Source organism: Sceloporus occidentalis, unplaced genomic scaffold (genome assembly GCF_023333645.1).
Source record: "Sceloporus occidentalis isolate IW3139 unplaced genomic scaffold, rSceOcc1.0.p SCAF_83, whole genome shotgun sequence".
Taxonomy (NCBI): Eukaryota; Metazoa; Chordata; class Lepidosauria; order Squamata; family Phrynosomatidae; genus Sceloporus; species Sceloporus occidentalis.
In genome coordinates, this window is record NW_028317063.1 from 2,420,100 (window position 1) to 2,439,475 (window position 19,376).

The following is a 19,376-nucleotide window of genomic DNA, read 5'->3' on the forward strand; positions in this document are numbered from 1 at the left end:
AAAGGGACCTTCTGCCCAAAACTCCAATGTGGACCAAATGTAAAAACAAAATAATGTTTGGACTTGTTGGGTTTCTTACATAGAGACAATTAACCTTGCATTGTGGATGAGATTAGATTGATATGCTAATAGCAGCTTTTGCCTTGTGATAACCCCTATGGGCTATAATGTGAGCCTCTTAAAAAACATGGGGGGCACTATAGGCACTATATTCTTGATGTTGTACATGTTCATTGGAAGCTGACCTGAATACCTAGTGGCCCCAATGCTAATAATAATAAGGAACTGAACTGTCCAGTGGAAGGGCTTCAGCGGAGAAGATTGTGACAGCATCCCTTGGTGGTGGCAACAGAATTTTGGGAAGGCTATAAAATAAATGTGTTATTTATTCAGTAATTGTATTTTTTTAATAAACGAGGAGTAGTATTTGGCTACACTACTCTTGCACATAACTACCAAGAGAAATGAGATATTATTCTGAAGCATATTGGCTGTATTTGTTTGTTCCATGGGCTAGTTCCTCTCTCACAAGTAGCATTTGGTTTAAAACCACCTGTTCCATATTTTCTGGATTTCTTTATTGGACGGTGTTATCTTAGTGGCATTATTACCATGCCAAAATATAATTGAATAAAAAAAAAAACCTTTCCCCCCCATGTGCTTCTTTTTTTCCCTTCCATTCATCATTTGGAGTATCTTGGCAGATTCTGATAGATCACACAGATGACTGTCTGTAGGCTACCAATCTCTCCAATAATAATCATTTTAATTAACAATTACTTTGTAAAAATAGGTGGGTCAAAAAAGCAGGTTATATTATTCACGAGAGAACAGAAAACTATTTTAATGTAAACATTTTTAAAATTATAGTTTTTTTTTTTAAATATTTCTTAACATGTCATACAAGAATCATAAAATGTTTAATATCTTGGAAAATTAAAGGCAGCAGTTGGACTTTTATTTATTCTTATGCAAGAGAGGCTGCTGTCCAGTCCTGGCCACCTGGCCAAATGGAGAAATGCCTAGTGGGCCGCTGGCCAACAGCCCCGCGCACTCACCTGATCTGCCGCTCCGGTGGGAGATCTGGTGCCGCAGCCTGTGGCCAGTGGCTGGATGTGCCCGGCTACAAGTGATGTGAACATAAAAACCTAGCGAGCAGCCGCACTCATCCATAATAAAAACTAATTTATCTATTTTACCAAAATACCCAAATCGACTTATATGATGACTTCTTATGGATCAGATTATTTAGCGGAATTATTGTTTAATTAACAAAGAGCATTGACACAGGTACATAGTAATATGCAATAATACATCCTTAACAAGTGTTTGAACATCACATCGTTAAGATTGACGACAGGGAACGATTTACTGCCTGCAGCAACCAGAAGAATTAAGGGAAGAAAATATATTTATTATGAAATTTGCATTTTCTCTTGCCAAATCTTCTGGGTTTTTTTTGTTTTTTTTCCAGTAAATAGGTGTATTTGAGAAGCCGCTACTGTAGTAACACTTTTTTTATTCAGCTTGACTGGGTTCGAAACATGCTCAGCTGCTCTAGAACTTGAGACTGTTGGTGTGTACTGGCTCCGGGACAAAGCAATCAATGGGAATTAACATCCTTGGGTTTAAAGCTCTTGGTAAAGCCGCTGATGCTGTTGTAGTGTGTAGCGAACAGAGAGAAGAATAATACGTGCTCATTATGCTCAATGTTAAGCTTTTTTTTCGCCCCCACTTTGTTTTAGTCTTTAGAATGGAATTTTATTCCCAGGGATCTGACTTGGATTGTATAAACCAAGGATTAGGCAAGACCGCCATTCCTTCACATAGATTGTGTATCAGATAGACATCAGAAACACGGACATGTGTCAAGGGGGGGGTACTTTTGGGACAGAATGATTTGGGACTGCCTGTCCTAATGAGAGACACTTGGCAAGTACGTTATACTATTCCCAGGGGCTTGAACCTGTATCCAAGCAGGGAACAAATAGGTTGTAATTGAGGCTGATTTTATCAGCATTTCCTCTCGTTACCAGGTATCACATGTAATATAAAATATGTCGGAACATGTATAAAATATCTAGTCCTGCACGGTAAGACGAAATTAAGTATAATAAAAAAATATGATTGATAATATTTCCTAGGACTGCGTAGCTTTTTATGTAAGTGTAATGTGTATTTTTAACATGTTTTCCTGTATAATTTATAGGAATAGTTAAGGACTGGAGTAAATTAGCCACTAAAAACCTAATCTAAATATCATAAACGCCAAATATAAAAGGTAAAACATTTTGTTTAGTGATTTTTCTAACCAGTATGCTTTATTTTTCAGCGTTTTTATCCGAGATTGGGTGTCAGTTTTTTTTACATATCATCATGTTTCCAAAATGCTCTTTGGAGACCTTCCAGTTAGGAAAGTGTTCTCTTATATAAAGCGTAAGAAAGGGTCTCATGGAGATCTTCATCGCTTGATGCCGCTTAAGAGTGTGTACGTTGGAGAGATGCACTGTGGTACCTCTAGGGGACGTAAGAGTTGGAGATCTGTATCAGAGGCATAGGTGGAGCTCTTGCTCCACTGGAGCACAAAAAAGGAGTCTCAAAGATAAGTGCAGATGGGGTTCATGGGGTGGATTCCTACATTTTTGGAGGGTCATACAGGGGCGTCTCCAATGCAGCCATTCAGGCTTTCCTTGGAGACCAACAGAAGCTGTTTCTTGGGCCTCCTCGACAGCCGCCACGTCCCAGGCATGGGGGTTCTCTGCAGATTCTGGCACAGACCTCTCATGACACTTCTTCCCTTGAGTCCTCTGCACCACCACCCGTTGGACTGAGTTGTGGTAGGATGCCATACCTGGACACAAAATGTGGCAGACAGACCACAGAGGAAGAGTTAATTCAGAAGTTTGGGTCAGTAGCTGCTGTAGGTACAATTGGGCTTGGGGGAGCTTCTTAGTGGCCCCAAGGAGGGCTGAAGGAGGGCTATGAAAGATGCTGTCTAGAGTCCCAGGACCACATGCACTAAACATACATCCCTGGCTGGTGGGTCTCCATGTAAAGTTCTGCAAATGCCAAGTACAGGTTTTATAAGTGTTACAATCCCTCCGGTCTGTCCCATAGATTATGCGCCGGAGGTCTCAAGGCTTACAGCCGTACTGAAGGCATCATTAAGTAGCTGGCTAGGAAACAATTTAACTCAGTTTTCAGTAAATATACTGTATTCGTAGGTGGTTCAAAATTGCAACCACACTGGATGCAAACAAGCATTTGCAGCTTCCATTGATACTATACAATTTCTTTTTAACAAATTTAACAAAACTGTTTGCTTTTTAATCATAAAGAGAACTGAACTTGTTACAGTTGCACGGATCAGTTTGGATCCAGAAGCAGAAATTTACTGGGGAAACGTGACGAGTTAACTTGCTGTTCCAGGATCTCGAATGTAACCAAAAGTTGCTTTTAATCTCTCTGCCTGATATCACAGACTGTAAGGATGTCTTGCGGAGACCTTGATCTATTTCCTTTCTCCCGTTACCTTTCTATCTGTCTCGCACAGGACAGGAGTTTGCTGATGAAGACTTCCTGTTTGTTTTAAGTCACAGTTTTACAGATAAATATTCTTAGGGGGTTTCACGGTGGAGAGAAAAGAAAACAGCTGCTATTCGTAACAACAGAAAAAAAAGGTTAAAATTTCAAGAAAAAGTCAATTTTTTATATAATAGACGCTCTGTAAAAGGTAATACAAGCCAACAATTTAAACATTGCCACACACACTCACCCTTACACTCACACATACACTCACTCATACTCACACACACTCAAACTCTCAAACATTTACAGACTCACACACACATACACTCACACTCACTCACTCATACTCACACACACTCAGACCTTCACACACTTACACACGCCTTGTTAGTTTCCCACATTTCTGTAATCCTTTAAAGGGGCTGAATTTAACACATTTATAACTAAGTGTGCTATTAAAAAAACAACTCTTTACTGAGTGGGTAGTAGATAAGTGGAACAGCTCCCCAGCAGAAGTTATTAGGAATTAACCTTTTTCAGTTTGTTTTTAATTAGGTGATGTCATAGCATCTCTTACACATCAAGGTGACAATGACCCTTTAGCGCACACTAAAGACATATAAAATAATTCTAGTGGACCAATGGTAAGGAGTGTTACAAACGTATGACTTCTGAGACTTTATAAACGACTGGATTACTGGCTAGTGAACATACAATTGGTTTGGCTTTTTAGGGTGCTTTCATTTTAAATAAAAGGATATTAATTGTCCCCAAATCGCAGAATAAAAATAAGCAGGAAATTACTGTTAAATCCGTCAACCATAGAGATAAAGGCACATTTCTGACCTTTCAGGTCACCCTTAAATGAAACGTTTGTGATTCTTCTCAGCAAACACTGCCTGTAATTTCCATTATTGAGTAATGTACGGACAAAGGTAGATGATACGTGATCATGAGGTGTATTGCATAAATGGCTGATCATTTGGGGAAGTCAAGCTGTCTCTACAGTAACCGGGAACAAATAATCATAAGAGTATCAGTTTATCGAGGCATGGAAGTCACGGTTGTGTAATTCAGTGTCTGGTTTTCGTTTCTACAAATATATCATTTTTTTTTATTCTTTTTTTTTTTTAGGATAAATAACATGTTTTATAGAGTGATCTTTTCTGCCATACACTATAGAGGACATATTAAGCAAAATGCTATTTTTTGGGGGAATAAAATGTGATATTTATAGCAAGTTCAAATAAAATCAAACCAAAAAAATATATAAAAAAATTAGGCGAAGTACTGATTTTTTAACCTTATCAATACCAGCATTGGGATTCACCCTTCTTTTCCCCACTTTGTGACTTTTTAATCGTTTCTGTGCCAGAAAGGAAAGCAACACAATTTATCTCCCACTCGTCTTTAACACCATTCCAACAAATGGTTAATCCATAAGCAGAAAAAGAAATAGCCTTCCCCACTCTGGCAAGGCACAGGTTAAACTAAACCTGAGTGTTTCCACACAGCAGTATTAGAGAAAAAAACACCCACGATAATCTCTACATATTAGACAAACATACTTTAACACACATCCAGTCAAAGGCCAAAAGCAGATGAATGCAGCCCAAATGAAACTGGAGCAAAGGTGCAGAGGAGAGCTGCTTCATCCACTATATTAATCATTGTGCTACAGGAAGCCAGACCCACAGTTCAACAAGTTTCCACCGAGCCCGACCAGATGTGATTTAAGTTAAAAGCCTGAGGTGTTGGGCTTTAACCACGTCGGGGAAGAGGGTGAAGGTGCCAGTGCTGTTGTGAGCCCTGGAACCTGGTACCCAGTCTTCTTCTTTTGGGGCCATGCAACCCAAAAAGTATAGGTACTCCCTTCTTCCTTCTCCCCTTAGTAGAACCAAAGAAAGGATGAATCTCCTTGTCAACCCTCTGAAGAAGGGAATCCCTTAAGTAATCAAGGCGACCAACAACCCCCACCAAAATTCAGTCTTCAGGGACCTTTCTCCCCTGCAGAATTTTCACTGTGTACAACCACATTCGGTGAGAATTCTCAACAAAACAAAAACAATGTGTAAGAAATATTTTTTTGTTACAAAAGTACCATTAGGGCCCCAACCCATCGTTATTATAAAATTTTAACCAACAACCCATAGCCAAGGAATATTAGTTAAGGAATCAATATGTGACATATGTTGTGTCTTTGTCTGCCTGCCTTACTGGATGCTACTTCAAGTATTGCTCAATAGGTAGGGACAGTTTCTGCTGTATATCATGGGTCGTTAATGTTGAATGGGCTTATTGTATTATGTACAATCTAAATTCACACTAGGCTCCAGAAGGTCTTGTGTAACTAACTTAGAACACTTTGAGTCTTGTCTTTATATTTGATAGAACCTGGCACATAAGGAGCCCACCAAGGAGACTCACTTTATACTTTGCTGTAGAAGCATCACCTTCTGTAGGCAAACCTGATGGGATAACCAGAGGCAGAATAAGCTGCTCTAAAGGGGCAGAATCATATACAAACATTAAAAATCCATATGGTGGTAACATTATGAAGAACCAGTTTAAGCTATCAACAGGATTCATGCCTCCTCTTGCTTGTCCTAAGCTAATGAATATGGTACAATAATATGAATATCACTTGTCCTCAATTGTCCTCAAATTGAATAGGCATTGTGATAACAATAAAAACAGTTATAGAAGATCACCAAAAGATCAAGCACAGATATACATAGTCAAAAAAGTCCTTTTGTTATAAAGAGTCACAATTAAGAAAAAAAAAGTTTTTTGCTGAACCACAAAAATACGAAGCTTTCCAACTTGGAAAGCAGAGGAAGCTACGCTTGAAGTAGCAGGAACCCTATGAGTTGAGTGATGAATTTTCATTTAGAGAGTAAACTGTATCAGACTGCAGACTGAGGTCAATTTTCAGATGAATGGGTCCTATGTGATTCACTGCCTCATACGTGTCTCCCCTAAAAGGTGAAATATCCTTGCATTATCTGATGCCTGACGGCACTGGTTTATTATCTTTTTTAGAAAACATTTTTGTGTGATATATCTTTTTATAAGCAGTTAAAATGTATCAGCTGCCTTCAAACATTAAGTGTTTACATAGTGACCAACTTCTGCTTCTCATATCTCTATGCAGCCCACAGAAAATAATAGCTATTTAGCCTCATAAAGATAACTAAGAGACTAGAGACAAACTTATTTCCTCTGATAAAATCATTCCAAAAAAGCAAATTATATTGCATTTGGACATATAACCTTCTTGTTTTGTCCGGCTTTTGGACAATAAACGGGTTAAGGTGTTTCTATAGAAACTTGTCCTTTCAAATAGTCATGTTATTAAGTCCTGATATTCATAAAAAGTTTTTTGTTGTTGTTAAAGTGACATATCCTATGGCCTATGCTGACTTGGGTGGCAGGTCCATGGGGCAGCAAAACCAGGGGTCAGATTTCCCCAACTGGCCCATTTATGCTATTGAGGCTGTGGTGGCTCAGCACAGCCCCCCATAGGACAACATGAACGGGAAATACATCTCTCTTTAAAATGCTGGTAAAAGCATGGATTTGGTCTAACTTAAATTCATTTTTTTTAAGATAGGCCTCCTGACACTTAAAGGCCTTAAAATATGTGGTATGGTCCAACATGGCCTAACCATGTCCCTCAAACTTAGCTCAAATTTACTATGACCTTGTAAACTGGGGACTTTCTAGCAAGTATAAATATATTGGAGCTGGGAGAGGGTGTTTAGCAATTAGCATTAGCTATGTGAAGCTGAGCCAACTAGAGGGATTTAGAACTGGTTGCCAACCCTAATGCCAGCTCCTGAAGACCAAAGGGCATCTATATCTAGAACTTTTAAAGGGAACAGAATACAAAAACTCATATCCATGATAAATTCCACTGAAGAACTGTTAAGAATGGTTAAATTAGAAATTTCTCGTATAAAAAAAAAACGTTGAAGTACTTATTTCATGTATTGATATCAAAAATATATAGTGAAAAATAATTCACTGAGCTTTGGAGAGGTATTTAGAAAATAAGACACCGGCGTTTAAAGGGACTTTTTATCCTACCACAGCAGTCTCTTAAATTGTGGCTAAATAAAAACATTTTCTCAGAATGTCTAAAAATAGCCAAATCTTGTTGGAATATAAAACTTGGGTATTTTTTTGTTTAGTCATAGCGAAGCCGGCTTCAAATAACATACTTCTGCCGAAGATATAAAGAGGTGAACCACACAAAGGGAAAAAAGATAGATGTCAGAAATTTCATTTAACTCAGAAAAATGTCCAACGTCCAAAAACTTAACAAAAACCTTGTTTTTGTTCCCAAAATATGAAATAGACACGTGGGCGTATGTGTTATAACATTGGCTTTGTTTCCTGTAAGAAACAGGAGGTATTTTTGAAGAATACTCAGACAATGAGTGATAAGTGGGTTTGGGGTAATAGTAATCCTAATGGCATCCACAGACGTCCCACCGAAGTCCACCCAAGAGGTAGCGAAGGACCGTAAGCTTACCTTTCCATCCACTTGTTTTCCGGGGATGGTCCCCAACCTAATAACACCTAAAGCAAGAAGCCCCCTCCTACAATATCATGTATTTTTCAATTTCTAAGTAGACATAACCCATTTTCTTGAGTCTCACGGCTGTTGCAGAGGTCTGAGGGCTACTTCCACACATTGGGGACATTTTCTGACCCCTAGGCAGCTGCCTGAGTCTCTTCAAACCAGAGAAAGAAAAGGCATCCCAGTCTCATCACTGTGCCTATATAATACAAAGCAAACATATTGTTTGATGTTTTCCTTGTATTTTGAAGAATTCAATTTTGAAGAATTCACGATATCTTTTCTGTGTTGGAGGATCCCCACATATAATATAAAATAAAAGAGGTTTCAATAAGTGTCCTTTAAAAATGCGTTGAATTGGCATCAGTTTTTATCCTGATTTCAATATATATTTTAAGTGTTATCCCCCCCCCCCCACCACCCTGCAGGCTTTGAGCGCTGTATAATATTATGGAATTTTGAAATTAAATTAAACAATAATACACCATGTTAGAAATCCCTTAAGGTCCCATGTTTCATAAAAAAAAGATGGTTAAACAATATTTGTTTAGTATTATATTCCCTTTTAATTTTGAATTCCGCACAATGCACTACATGGAATTGTTTAGATTTTTTTAATGCATTATATTTAGTCACAAGACTTATTTTAGAGTCACACATTTGGAATCATAAAATGGTTACAATATCCTAATCAATTATTTTCTTACATCTTAGTTTTTATTCATTTCTAATTTTCAGTTCTTATCCATCAATTCAATAAATCAACTTTTGAACAAAACCCCCCCAAAACTGGGAAATATTTTGGGTGTCACCGAAACAATTTATACATTTTTTTTTAACGTATAGTTTTTTTTGTATTTTCTATTTCAATTTGTCAATACCACATGGTTTTATTTAGTGTTTGGAGCCAAAAAAACACAAAAACCCATAAAATTTGGGGAAAAGTATCAGATCCCCTTTAAGATTGTACTTCTATTTCAAGCCACCGGAATACTCCCACCTTATACTCAAGTCTTAGAGTTTAATTTGGAATTCTTGCAAATTCTCAAGCAATCTCTCTGCAAAATCTTTACTAAAACTGAAAAAAAAAGGGAAGTAAAATTTAGGTCATAAGGAGAACTGGATTTGTACATGTGGCAGGTTGCTGATCAAGCAAAATAAAGACAAAACATCAAGACTTCTGGTTTTATACTTCTCGGTCGCCTCTTATTAGAAAATAACTTAAGTTGTTATTAAAATCCGCCACCCACCTTCCCTTTCTGGTCCTGACATTGTGTAATAATAGATAATGTTGTTTTAGTTTCCCCGCTGGTTAGAAACGCTATACTTCTTTTAAAGGTAACATTCCCTAACTATGACAAAATGTATTTTGCTTGGACAAAACGTTCGCTGTTGGACTCTGCGCAGGAAGCGGGTTACGGGGCAACAGTTTTAACATTCGAGATGCGGGAGAACGTTTTTTTTTAAGGAATATGTGGTGTTTGGAGCTTTCATCAGCTATTGAACTTTTGTCTGTTTACCAAAATTAGCATTTTAAATTGCTACAATATGCGTAATAGGAACTGAAGGCGGAAACAAATAAATAATATTTTAAATTAAATTTATTTTTTAAAAAAAATCTAATTTTCGGTTTTAAAGTCGTATTATACCAGTCTGGTTTTTTATAGAATATTTATGACTAGAATTTTATAATGTGAAATGTATGGTTCAGAATTTAGAATTTTTATCCACATATCTCCTTTTCTTTCTTGCTGAAACATATAAAAAAAAAAAATAAATAATCAGTAATTATGTTCCTTATTTCTATTGCATCTTCAGCACCTTAAAATAACATTGAGTAGAACTCCCGCATATCTTTGCTCATATGACCCTTTAGGATAGACATCAATGGGTTAAACATTTATATCTTTTTAGAAGCATGTATTAAAACATATATGTAATACGTGTGTCCCTACAGCAGTTAAGAAGCGTTAACCAAATGTGGATGAGCAGAATTACAAATTACATTTTAAATCCTTTGCGGCCGAGGCTAGCGATCAGCTATTAAAACAAAAAAATGCTATTTATTTCCCAACATACCAATCACGGACAGCTCACTATTTAAAGGATGCATGGTTTTAATAAAAAAAAGTTTATATTAGGCATTTAATTATCGGTATTTGCATGCAGAGACGCACTCACCTGTCCCCGTCTCACTGTTTAGAGAAGGGAAATTCAGTTACTTATGGTAATGTGAAGTGACCAGATTTGTAATTATTTCAGCCCTGGTATGTTTTTTTCGAAAGGAAACCATATTTATCAATAAATTGTAGATATTCGTATTGTATATTATTTTATAAATTGTATATATATATATATATACTGTATGTTTGTCTTTATTTGCTATAAATGCAGTATAAGACACGGCCAACCAAGCACTCTGGACCCCTCCAAGCATATTTTATTTTTACTTGGCTTTAGCCCCAACCTTTTAAAGTGTGTGATGCGGTGCAAGAGATTTTTATCACACTCGCCTAAAAGGTTGGGGCCTGAAATGGTGCACTTTCTATGTTCTTGTATGTCCTTCCATGTTTGCACCTTGCGGGGAAGGACCAAGAAGATCTGGCCCTCTTGCAGGACTCTTGGCACGGAAGGTAAAAAATGAGGTGCACACTCCTGAAGAAAGAAGACTGAAAGAATGGTTTTCATCGTGGCCCTTAATTGGACATGTTTTTAGACAGTTTATGTCCCCTTTTTTCACATTGAGGCACTTGGCATCCTAATCGTCCAAGAGGGTGATAGGCTCCCTATTTTGGGACAGAGGGCCCTGGACCGCCTTAGGCTAGACTACACTACTGGGCATACCACTTTAGGGCCAAACCGTTTCTTTGCTCTGTCCCACATTAAAAAAGGAGCAGGTAGTGGGGGTACCTTGTTGTTAAGACAGTTTAAGGTATATCTCAAGTGTACAGAAGAACTTCAAGGCTTAAGATCCTTTGATAATCCCAAATGCAAATGAACTACTATAAAACAGTATTTAGCATCTGGTGTCTAAAACAATAACGCGCTGTTTAGGTGGTAGAGACCACTTATCACATTTCTTGAACTGAATATATTTAATCCGATGGTGAGATATACTCTGCTCTGTTGAATTTAAACGGAACAGGATATCTCCCTGGATTTGAAGATACGTGTAATACGGCCCAATTAAGCAATGTTATAACATTTTAAAATGTTTGGCTGCTCTCCTTTATTTTTCCGTTTCTTGCCCATCGAGCGAATCTGCCAGGTCATTCCTATGCTGAAATTGAGCAAAGATGTTTTGTAGTCTGCCAGCAATTTTTTTGAAGCATGGGTTGGCTTTTGTTTTTTTGTTTTTTTTTATTCTCTCCCCACTAACGCACTACGATGTGATGTTAAAAAAAAAATAAAAATAGTGGAAAGAGTATTAAAGCGCACTAGTAAATTGGTATTATCTTCTTCCTGCTGCGTGTCAGCCTTACACCAAACAGACACGGTTTCTCGGAGACAAGCTCACTAGTGTTCGGCGTGTAGGCTAAATGAATCTGTCAGTTAAGATGATACACACTCTATGACAAAGCTGTCTCTCTATAAGCTCTAGATAGCTGACAGCTAATTGAGCTGGGCTGCCACTCCTCGCTCGTACAGATGATCCATGACAGTCTTTCTTGTAACATTATCTAATGTCGAGGTTGCCAGGCGTGGGCAGACTGGATTTAAAGGGGTCTATATGTACTAATACAATACATTTCTTTTACATGATTAAAATAAAGAACATTCAAATTGAGTGTTAATGGTTTGGTCCATTAGTATGAGTATGGGCTAGGCGGTAGGCAAAGTTGGAGAGCTAAAATATTTTTCATAGCTTTCTTAGCTGATGTGGAACCTAAAAAAGGATGTGCCTACTGAGAAAGCAATATAGTGTTCATAGAGTGGTTTGCATAAAGAAAAGATGGAATCCATCAGGTACCCTGAAAGCTAATGTAAATTTACATCTTCTTCTGTGTTGGGCCATAAAATGTATCAACTTCAACTAAAGACTCCGCAGCTGCATAGAAATACTTGCCGATGCCATCAGGGGACAACGAGCACTCATATCATGAGTGGGAGGAGTCCTGAAGTCGCATCATTCTCTGCTCATATTAAGAAGTGGAGGTGTGACATCATAGCCAAATCTCACCCACTTTGTACACGGGATTCCAGCCTACTGGAACGTTGTTTGAAACACCCATCAGCTCCGAAGCTTGTTTATTACATCATTCTTTCACTATATGCACATGTATTGTCAGACACAGTCTATTTAAAACGTGCCCTATAGAAAAAGTCAGGAGACTACTTAAAGAGACACTCCAGCCACTATATGCACTTTAATGTATAGGATAGCTGAGGTCCCTTTAAATTATACAATTGCCCCTTTGCCTGCTTCCCAGTTGTTTGCCATGAAAGGGATATGTTATGACACGTGTGACGAAAAAAACATTGGGCCACGGAGCATTGATTGCGCAGGGGGTTCCTTTAAAAGTAAAAATGATGGTAACATAATAACATATATTGTTACATAAGATACAGATTTTACTTTTGATGCCGGTAGCAACAGTTGATTGCTGATAAATTAGGACTATGTTAAGCTAATGATGTCATTTTCCCACTGGTTCCAACACAGTTTGGTTTCCATAGCTACAAGGTAGAAAAAAAACAACAATCCAGATTTGCCATTAAAAGTTGATTTTTTTGTCTTTAAGTCGAGTAGAACGACTCGGTGAAATCACTTCCTGCATTTATTACATCGGCTGAAACTGTTCACTGCCACCGGCGGCTTTATGAATTACACGTTAACTCGAGTGGGTTCTGTTGTCCGTTGCTAGGCAGCGATTTTTTCAGGGTCTTTTTAACGCTGGATTTAATTGGTTTAATGCGTCCGTTCCAGAACTGATCATCACCACACCCAGTTCTTATTTAAAACATTCATATCTCGGTTTTCCAGTGAAATCCCCCTCCAGTTCTGTGAGTCACATTTGAAAACACTCCAGATAGAGGAATAATTAAATTGATGTAATGGTGTTCTGCGGAATTCTTTTACAGGCACGGGGCGATGGTTTGGCAAGTTACAATAACTCCGATATCGGTTTACGTTGCTGACCGCCGCTGTAGCATAGCTCCAGAGGATTTGTAGCGTTCCGATTATTAATTTCACACTGTGACGTATTATATCGGGAATGCATATTGAAAGGTACAGGGAGAAGTTATTAAGTAATCGTGTTATTGCTATAAGTTCACTATCTTAACCTCTGGACCTCATGCAACAAATCATTTTAGGTTGACCGTAAGATTTCTTTGCACCAAAAACCAATTAACCCTTTCAGTGCCACAGATGTGCACGTTTCTTGGAAATATGTTGCTAAAGAGGCGATTCAGCGTCCCAGATAGCCTCATTAATGAGTACTTTAAAATATATTTTTCAAATCACTTAGCTTAGGGAGAAGCTTCTGTTCCAGAGCTGCAGCTCCTCGCCTCGTCCATGATCTGAAGATTCTTGCCACTGATTGGCTGCTTCAGTTTACAGGTTAGCATTGACAAAAACCCCGTTTTATGCCATTTTGCTCTAATAAATTCTCTTTATCTGCAGCCCTGGAAGCCACCATTGTTGTCGGTCATGTGGCATTCCCAGCTCAAACACTGCACTGAGCTGATGCTTTATGGCAATGCTAATGAAGTCCGTTCCTCCATTGACTTTCATTACTCTGAGTTTCTGATGGGGTGATTAAGGCTGAGTCATTCTATTGTCTCCCACAGGGCAGTATAAGCAGTCTGGGTGTTTGTCTAGTAGATTAGGGGGCTCGGATAACAGAGCGAGAACTCTAATATGCTAATATGCAGCTGCCTGAAAATATCATATTGGGCAAAAGCTAGAACTGTTTAAAAAAATACAATAAAATATTTTGCAAATAATTTAATCTGACGATAATAAACATGATATGAGTTCCCCTGTTAATAGTACAGGTGCTATCACATCCAGCCATGTCACTTCTGTTCCTTTTGTAAGTAGGTCGTACTCCAGATCTGGCATAGCGATAGGTCTTCACACTCGAGGTGCGTTTGTACAAAGCCAGATTGTTTTCGTTCGAGTAGTCAGTGAACTCACTGTTCTACCTGGATGTCTGGGAAAATTGCCAAAAGAATTCTCAACATTTCAATCACAGAGAGACTCCATAAACCTGTCAGTTTTCTTGTAGGTCAATTTACGCTTACAATGGTTCTGGCGGTTGTGTTCATTTAAGAAGAAGAAGGAAAAAAAAAAAAGGGATCAGCACTTGTCTCTTGGAGTAATACTTTATATTATGCTTTAAAGAAAAAGAATTACTACAAAATATCGAATCATTTCGGTATATTTTATGACTCCTAGGCTGGGAAAATAGTAAGAACTTTTTCATTTGTCCTTGCAAATGCGTTTCAGAAAGCTTTGCTTCACACTCGGAGATTTGCACGGGACTTAGTATAAACATCCTTGCGCTTGATATCCTTATTGAAAATGTGTTTATGGACTATTAAACACTCAAATATTTTATATTGAGAGATGAAAGTTGACAAATATAGTCCATCAAAAAAAACACAGGAGAGTATGTGATTTTGTAACGGGGGGAAAAAAGGCAAAGAATTTTGCTGTCATGGCCTCCTGTTCGGAATATCTTCATTCGGTATATATCAATTCTTTTTTGTTTGTTATCAGAACTAATTGCTTAAACTAGACTTCTGACCTGGCCAAAAGTTTTTTCTGTAGTTATGTATCAGGTTTGAAATATTTAGACCGCACGGACGTAAGACCTTTCCATTCTTGAGGGAACTGCCCTTGGTGGGACATGGAAGAACCCAACATAAGTTGAGCCAATGGCACATTTCATTGGCCATTGGCTGCTAATGTCAGACAGTCTTCTGGTAAGATGCAATGGCTGAGGTGCTTCTTCTAGGGGTTGGGGACAATCGCCCTGTTGTCCCCTAGACCTGTCCATTGGAGAGGAACAAGTTCTCAAGGCCGGACTGGTTGCCGGTCATACCGATCATTGCGTGTGATATAAAACTGCCGCATGTGGTCGTGTGTATAAAGCACATGGCCACGTGTCTGTGATTTATAAACTGTTGGTCTTAAAGTGCCAGGTCCGATTTTAAACTGCTAGTCCAGCCATGTTCAGGTTATTAGATTCAGCCTAATATCTGGCCCAGCCATGGTCTACATGTGTGCACCAAGCTGACTCACACTCCTTCTCTTGTGTTTTATTTTGGTCATTTTGAGCATCCACATGGACACACAGATATTTTGCTTAAGACCACCAGAAGCTTGGCCACCTCTACGCCAGAGCTTTGGTCAGATAAGATCAGGAAATTCAATTTTATTAGAACATCTTTTTCAATATCCCATTAGAAACACTGTTTGGAACCATGAAAAAGCTGCCTCCAAGTATATTTCTGGACACTTATGTTCTACATTTGACAAAGATCCAAGTTCTTACAGAGTCTTGCATTAAACATGGGCTTGTGTGTCTTTTGGGACAGACATCTTGCCTTGAGGTTCACTGCCCCATGACTTTCTCCAGCAAGTAAAAAAGTAAGGAGCACGTTCTTCTGAAATGGACAGGTGTCCAAATCCTTCTTTTAATTGCATTGGGCAATCTGCCACGTATATACCTGCAGGCGAGACGGCATTCTGCTACAATGTATTCCCATTCATTTATACTCCATTTAAAATGTTGTTACTAATATTGGGTCGATGTATCATTGGCCCTTGGATATACATTTCCAGAAACATTATCAAGCATTATTTTGTTGATAAAAGAAGAAAAGAACGCATACATTCTCTTTGGTACATGATTTGCGTAACCTCAACCAATTATGTCTGATACATAAGAAAAACTTTGCTTTTTGAGTCTTCCTGATGAAAAATAGTCAATTATAAGGTATTATCTAGTGATGCTGTTACTACTTGATGCAAGAAATACTGGACTTGTGCAGAACAACAAAAAATGACATTTAAACAAAAATATGTCATCTTGCGTCTAAAAATGAAGTCATCCATTGAAACAAATAGTGTCAGTCCAGTAATAATTGGAAAAGTATGCTTTTGGCTTTTAGAAAGTGGACTACAACTCTTACAACTCTCAGCAAGTGAACAGTCATAATATAACAAAAATAGCAAGGGACGATATGGGCTATAAAAAAAGCCTTGGTTATTTTAGCCGTTTAGTGGTTTAAAGTGCCTTCAATATTTTTAGGACTCCCCGTCCTGTCTTTGGCAAGTCTCAGGGTGGATATATAAAAGACCAGGAGAAGGCAAGGGGGCATACTTCAAAGTACTAATTGGTGTCCTCCTGGGACTCTCTTCCTTTAGACCCGTCAGATTGAATTCAACGTGTGGCGCGTTGATGTTCCTTTAAAAGGCACGATCACCATATGAGAAAGATGGTGAAAAAAAAATGAATCGTTTTCTGCAGGTATCTTGGAGAGAACAAGGAACGTAGATAGTTGGCTATATTTCTAGTGTTAACTGTAGTTCATTATCATCCCTAGAGGAAAGATTAAAAAAAAGCCCGGACAGAATGGAAAAAAGGAAAAGATGAAAGGCTGATGTGTTTCAGGAGTAAGGTTAAAAGCTTTGTGTGGCAGGGAATCCTGACATATTAGGGCTTCCCCTTGGGAAAAGTAAAAGAGAATCCAGGTAGTCTTTCAACCTTGTAGCCGCGGTAAGAAAATTAGGTGGTTAAGCATTTTTTATATATATATATATACAGACGTACCGGTCTGGCAATATCTTGTTTAGACACATAATTTATGTTAAAGATCTGTAACACTTTAAATATAAGATTGTTGGTTTTTTTTTTTTAATACATGTTATCCATGGCCAAATGGAAATATCATTCCGCCAGCTACATTTTGGGAAGTATTTTCTAGCTAAACACAGCTTTTAACCTCCTAGCAAATCTTTTTTTGAAATGTGTCTTTTAGACTGGTTTAGTACCACAAAGGGTTAATTTTACCAAACAAAAAAAACCAAAAACATCATATGTGCAGCAAGCGGATTAAATGAAAAATACAAAAGTGCCATCAGGTCCAGGCATCTCTCCAAGTGAGGAAGTGAGTTGAGGACAAAATATATCTTCTGCAAAGTGGACCCATATTCCGAGTGAGCCATTAAAATTAGTAGTTAGACAAGTTACCTGAATGTTATTTTAAAAATGCCGCACAAAAATGTCCAATAAATTATTTTATCTCCAAAATATTTCATTTGAAAAAGTTGTTACATTTATACTTTAGAAAAAATGTTATTTGAAAACCTCACAGCCTCCAAGGGGTTAAACAAGCAATTGCATTTTGGCCCCTCATGTGTTAAATGGCCTCCCTTTACTGTGCTATTAGCTAAAAGTGAAATAGATTTCAACCAAGAATTTTTGATTTATAAACCGTCATGTGATTTGCAGAAGTTCTCCTGAACCTCAAACAGGTAACAATGCTTAAAATACTTTCAAAACCATAAAACCTAAAATGTTATTCTTGGCAGGGATCTCTCGCCTAGCAGGGATTCATTTAAAAAAAAAAAAAATTCTGGTCTTCACAGTTGCCCTTTAGAGTATAAAATCAAGTAATAAATTAATTGATCGGCTCACCGTGATACAGTTACAATGGTTCAATAATCGTGGCAAATATCCTTATGATTGATTTAATTAGGCTCCGGTACGTAGAGCGTTCAAAATGAGAACTGAAAAAGAATTGTAGTTTTATTTGGTGGAATTCAGCAATAAAAAAGTTAATTTCACTAACAAACTTTAATTAAATTTTTGTTTTGCCACTGTATAAATTTTTTTATTTTTATTATTTTTTTTTAAATAAAATCAGCTTTAAAGAGAAGAAATTTAGATTTTTATGCAAATTTTTTTCTCTCCATGGTTTGATGGGTAATGTAACAAAAAAAATATTTATTTTCTTTATCTAAAGAATTACAGCTGGTTAACCCCCGAGATTCTAATAACATAATGCGGTAGACGTCCTTAGCATGTTATGGGTTAACGTAGCTGAAAGGCTGCAAAGGACTGCTTGGTGCAGAACTTCAAATGTGTTTCTAGTCCTGACAGCAGGATTATAGGAAACAGATGACTTACGCTTCTAATTTGTGGCCTTAAATTGCAAACAGAATTTCAGGAGTCGAGCAGGGTAATAAATGGGAAAACAGAAAGCCACACACAGCCAAATCAGTATGTGGTGGTTGTAGGTTAAACTAAATAGGAAGAGACAGGTTATGATGGTTTAGTGTATTACTGAGAAGAAAGTCTTAAATTACTGGTGCTGAGAGCTATTGCACAGGGTTAGACAGCTCTGTATTGTATAGTCTATGGATATTACCGGCAGAACAATGGAACTCAGGTAGAATCAAAAAAACTTGTACTTTTATACTTTTTTTTAACTTATTTAAACAGCTGGATTGGTATTTGCTTTGATAGTAAGTAGTGATATGAATCCTTCTTCCGTCAGCTTAACCGTGTTTAACAAACTGTCAGGAACGCAGATAAAACACGTTAAGTAGCACGTTGAGTCCACTCGGTGTGTTTTACACAATAGAAGAACACGGGTTTCTTTGGTACATGAAATTTGGACGCCCCCTAAAATAAAATGTGGTTAACTTAGCCCGTAGCCGGGAAAATGAAGGAAATATGATAGTTTCGTTATACGTGCAATTGGAATAAAAGGTTTAAATTATAAATGCTATTGTCCAACTACGGCTCGGTTTTATCAACATTCTAACCGTATCCAAGAATAAGACATTTAAGTTGAAGTGTTCAGGCCATGGGAAAGTGGAAAGGAGATTTCATGCCAGGGTTATTTTAAGTAATTTGAATGGCAATATATCACATGTGTTTGGTTTACCTTGATCTAGAACCAATGTTCTATACAGCAGATATACATAATGGTTGGCCGTGAACTATTTCATTTAAGTCGCTCCAGTTGAGCTGTGTACTCGTGATTAGCTTTTTATGTTTGCCGACCGATGCAATCCAAGCTCACTTTCCAACTCAAAAGTCATCATGTAATCAAATGTATGCAACGTTCCAGGCCCATCTAAATAAAGGAAAAAGTGTCTGTGGTTTCTTGGCCTTTTTCATTTGACGATGAAACCTAGCGCCTATCTATAAAAGGAACACTGAGAATCAAATAGGTTGCATAGGTCCTTGTGATTGCAGACCAAGTTCTGCCAGGTTCTCAGCTAAGTTGAAAGCCTACC